At 41.1% G+C, this 5,213-nt stretch overlaps 1 pseudogene; it reads right to left on the bottom strand.

The window, feature by feature from the left end:
• Window positions 1–3,186: 3,186 nt before the first annotated feature.
• On the bottom strand, window positions 3,187–4,464 carry LOC128572934 (serine/threonine-protein kinase Sgk1-like; annotated as a pseudogene).
• Window positions 4,465–5,213: the final 749 nt, after the last annotated feature.

Raw genomic sequence — 5,213 nt, 5'->3', positions numbered from 1 at the left:
GGCTGGAACACCATCTTCTGCTTAATTCAAATTGACCAATAGAAAGGTACCTGTGGGTTGTAACTTTTTGACTGGAGATGAAAAGGAAAGACCAAGCCAGTTGGAGAACATGGCCAATCCGAATTCTTCTATACCATAAGCTCTGCCAGATGAAATAAAGCTGGTCCTCTTATAAACATGGTGTTTGGGTACTCTTTCACTCCACTGGGCCTTGTCTTCCTGCAATAATGTCTCAGAATAACCTCTCATTTTTGGTCCCAAATCTCTCCCTAGAAATAATGTGGCCCAGAAATGAAGATTGAGGCTGGTATTAAAAACAAATTAAAGTCCCTGGCGATGCCTGTAGGTCAGTCAGCAGGGCGCTGGCCACATACACCAAGGGTGGCAGGTATGAACCCAGCCTGGGTCTGCTAAACAATGCCACTGCAACCAAAAAATAGCTGGGTGTTGTGGTGGCCACCTGTAGTCCCAGCTACTTGAGAGGCTGAGCCAAGAGAATCACTTCAACCCAAGAGTTTGAGATTGCTGTGAGCTGTGATGCCAGGGCACTCTACCCGGTGCAACAGCTTGAAACTGTCTCAAAACAAACAAACAAACAAACAAAACAATTAAAGTCCTAATGTTGCTACCTGTTTACAGGAAGGGTATACTAATAGACTGCTCTCAAGCTGAAAGGCATTCATTTACTCCCCTGAGAGGCTCCATCCCCATATTTCAGGCTATCCACTGAACAGGTATGTCCCAGGAATTAATATTTGTGGAGCATGGCAGTAAACATGGATGTAATGGGCATCTTGGGTCATCCTCAAGACAAGTGTAAAACTGTAGAATGACAAATGACAGAAGGGTGACTGAGGACACATCATCCTGTACAGTTATCAATGGGGAGTCTCAATGCAAAGACATTCTGGCAAAAAGTGTGTGCCTTGGCAAGATATAAGAAGCAAAGGCACAAAGATTTTGATCAGAGTGGCACAAGATTATTGTCTGTCTTCTTACGAGTCATGTTCAGAAACTTATAAAAACCAACAATTTAGAAAATAATCACCCACTGTTATATAAAGAAATGACAAATAACAAAAATACTACATTTTTCTGAACTGAGAAATAAAGAGAAAAACAATTGATAATTGAAAGGTTACGGAGTAAAAGATGAAAGATTATTACAAGGCATGAGATGAAAGAAAAACAGAGGCCCAGTGTGTGCAATTAAAATGGGTTAATTCCACCTGGGTTCAGGTGGGGTAAGATTTCCAACCTGCAGGGAATGAATCTACACTTGGGTAATGGTGAACTGGGGTGGAAGGTGGGGAGTGTTTAAAAGTCAGGAAGGTGGGCGGCGCCTGTGGCTCAAGGAGTAGGGCGCCGGTCCCATATGCCGGAGGTGGCAGGTTCAAACCCAGCCCCAGCCAAAAATCACAAAAAAAAAAAAAAGTCAGGAAGGTGTGGATCTGGGCATTCCCCTTCCTGGGTTGGACATCTGTGGTAAGGATGGGGGTTGGCCCATTTACATTTTCCAGGTGTGACATCCGGTGAAGTAGAATAGTGGGTTGTCCCATTCACCTTTCTTAGGTGGGTCATCCAGTGGGAGAGGGTAAGGGGTTGATGGTTTTAGGCAGATCCACCACATTTGGCCAGGGTTTGACTCTATCAATAATGTGAATTGGATGGAAAGTTAGCATTTGAAAAAATGAGAAAGAAACTGAAAATTGAGGATTTGATCGCAAGACCTAGAAGATTTAGGCTGAGTAAACAAATGAGGTACATTTGTACTTGGCTTGCCACATTTTGGGAAAATATAGGGGGAAACAAGTCCTTTTGTAGAGTGTTAAAATATACAGGAGGGAATTAGGCTGAAAGGGATCCAGAGCCTTGCATTCCTAGGTTACAAAAGCAAAATCCAACTCAAATTTATTCTTATAACTTGCAAGAAGGGTTGGTCTTTGGAGTTAAATCATCCCAAAATTAGAAGGGAGGTGAGAGGGAGATTGGTGTGCTCTCACCTAAGAGGCACAATGTAAAGGTATATGGCACACCTCCCAGGTGAGAGGCACATCTACAACACGGAATTGACCTCACAAACACAAACCATGTAACCTAATCACATCTACCATCATATTAATCTGAAATTTACAAAGAAAGAGGAGATGCAAAAATAAAATAACTGATAAGTATTTTCATTGTTTTCTATGAAGCTTTTATTGCAAACCCAAATTGGTTTATCACACACAAAAAAAGTTGTGTGGTGGGAGAAGGGAAGGACTGTATATACTATAACCGTGTTAATTACAGTACATTAAATGGTGGTTTACATTACAAATAAGCCTAAAGTTTAAATATACTAGTGTTATAACCCAATGTACAGATTTTCTTTATATAATACATATAATTATCAGGAATGCAGAAGAAAAAAACCATAAATAATGCCGATTTTACAGGTGACATTTTTAAAGAATGAAAACACCAATGGCTCTGACTGACAACTGAGACATTGGTCCATAAAAACCCTTTCTAAAAATAGAAATATTTGTAGCAGCAATGTTTTCTTTAAGCATCTAAATACAAGTCATTGCAAGACTATTTCAATAAATTTCAGTTATTAAATATTTCTTAGCAAAAAAAAGTCTACACATAAATTTATCTTCCAAATATGAAAGAAACAATCACCACGTTGTAGTGTCCTGTTAAGTGTCACATGGATTCCTATAACAAAATCCATCATCTGTGATCAAGTATACCATACTCATTCCACTGTTCAGAGTAAGTCCACAAGGAAAAAGTAAAGAACTGAAACACTTTGCAATAGGAAAAGCTTTGGAGCTAACACAATCTCTTCAGAAAAGGCACATTTAATAATATTTGTTATCACAGCCTAGATAGACCTGCAGGAGAAACTTCTTAGAAAACTGCCATCCTTCTGAAAAGACTCCTGCATCTAAGGCGGCACTCCAATGCTCATTTCAGAGATAGCACCACATTTGAAGTAAGAATAAAAATGAAAATGTCATAAGCTCACTGAGAATGTGCTCTGCCAAAATCTTCCAGCAAACAGTGTGTAAGATTGCTAAGTTCCCAGAGATGTGCAAATTCTCTTTTAAAGATGTCCTGTCAGCTGGCAGCTCCACCAAAGGGCTAACTAAAACACTTAAAACACACAAAATCCTTCAAAAGCAACCCCAAGATTGTTCAGAGAAAGGAGTTCATGGGAGGTGCATAGGAGAAGCCTAGGAAAGCCTCCACAGCTTGCTTGATGCTGGCTGTGATGAGGATGCTGTCAGGGGACCTGCCCATGGACTTGGGAACTAGCTCTTTGTTAAACTTGGGATCAAAGCGCCACAGGTTGCTGGGTTAACTCACATTTGGGTTAAAAGAAGTAGTAGTTTTCTTATGAATGTGATCATCCCAGTTAATTAGGGAGAAGAAGACATGACTCTTAATTTCCATAAAGTCATCCTTGGCATTAAGCCACTGTGTCATGTCCTTCTGCAGGAGACCTTCCAGGAGGTGTCTTGCAGAATTTGTGATATTTATTTTCAACTGGAGCTTGTTCAGAATTTTGTGGTACATCTCAGCTGTGTTTTGGCTATAAAAGTGAGGCAGGCGATACAAGACAGTCTCCAGGCACCACCAGTCCACTGTCTGGGCGTAAGACTGCTTATGGAGCACCTCAGATGCCGGACACTCAGTTGTACCACAGAAGGTAGATGTGGTGACTTTGTGCTCAATGTTTTCCTTGCACAGTCCAAAGTCAGTATGGACAATGTGTCCCTGGGAGTCTAGAAGACTATTCTCAGGTTTTAAGTTTCTATAAACAATGTTCAGAGATTGCAGGTAACCCAAGGCAGTGGCTATTTCAGCAGCACAGAAACGAGCCCGTGGTTCCAGGAAGCAATGCTCTTTCTGGAGATGGCAGAACAACTCTCCACCATTATCATAGTCTAAGACAAACTACAATTTGTTTGCAATCTGGAAAGAGAAATGAAGCCCACCAGGAAAGGGTGTTTCACATTCTTCAATAAAACATTGCGCTCTGACATAATATCCTTCTCCTCCTTTTTTTTTTAGGATTGCTTTCTTGTGTAAAACTTTGACTACATGGAAAACTTCTGCCTTGTATGTTGCTAGAAGAACCTCTCCAAAACTGCCTTTCCCAATCACTTTCAAGAAGTGAAAGTCAGATGATTTAGCATGAGGGTTGGATGATGGACCAAGATTGATTTCCTGAGAAGGACTTGGTGGAGGAGAAGAGTTGGCATTCATCAGCTCAGGCTCCTGGGGCTGGGAGATTTTCAAGATAGACAGAACTTCTGGATGTTTGCATGCAAAGGAGTTATTAGCGATCTTCTGAATAAAGTCATTCAGGTCCATCCTCCTCTGTTTCATGAAAGGGATAAGAATTGTTACCATTCCCCTCATTCTGAGGTAAGTGAGGACACTCATAGCAGCCTCAGTTTTCACCGTCATTGCTTCCAAGGGAATAAGGCCATTACTGACTGGACACCGGCTCAGACAACCAGTATTTTCATTGTCTAAATATCTATTTTAGAGCCAGTGTCTCACTCTATTGCCCCAGACTACAGTGCAGGAATGTCATATAGCTCACAGCAACCTCAAACTCCTAGGCTCAAGCAATCCTCATGCTTCAGCCTCCCAAGAAGCTGGGGCTACAGCCCCCCCTCCTCCCACAACAACCACTGGCTACTTTATATATTCTTAGTAGAGACAGAGTCTTGCTCTTGCTCATTCTGATCTCCAACTCCTGAGCTGAAGCAATTCACTCACCTCAGCCTCCCAGAGATAGGATGGTAGACATGAGCCTTGGCACTTGGCCTCTTTGAATACAACGTTTTCATTTCTCAAAAAGTATATACACATATCTGTATAGATATGTACATACAACCATACACACACACACACATATAGATTCATAGGTTTTCAGGAAGGACTAAAATCTCTCAGCCTGCCTCCTTTATCCTGCCTCCAGCTACCTCATCTCAGTGGATTTCTGTTTTCACAAACCATTGATAAACCCAACAAACCAACCAAAAGATAATGGAAATTCTTTTTCTTTACATTTTCTGAATAATTTTGTCTTTCAGTATTTGTTCTTTTTTGCCTCAGTTGATTTCTGAGTGTTCCACGTGGAACTACGAACAATCACTGCTAAAGATGGATGCACCTAGAAAAATGTTTGTCTTGAAACTTTGCTGAGG

The sequence above is a fragment of the Nycticebus coucang genome, chromosome 20, assembly GCF_027406575.1.
Source record: "Nycticebus coucang isolate mNycCou1 chromosome 20, mNycCou1.pri, whole genome shotgun sequence".
NCBI classification, from domain to species: domain Eukaryota; kingdom Metazoa; phylum Chordata; class Mammalia; order Primates; family Lorisidae; genus Nycticebus; species Nycticebus coucang.
Note: the sequence above shows the minus strand (reverse complement) of the source record. Positions and strands in the feature narration are given on the sequence as shown.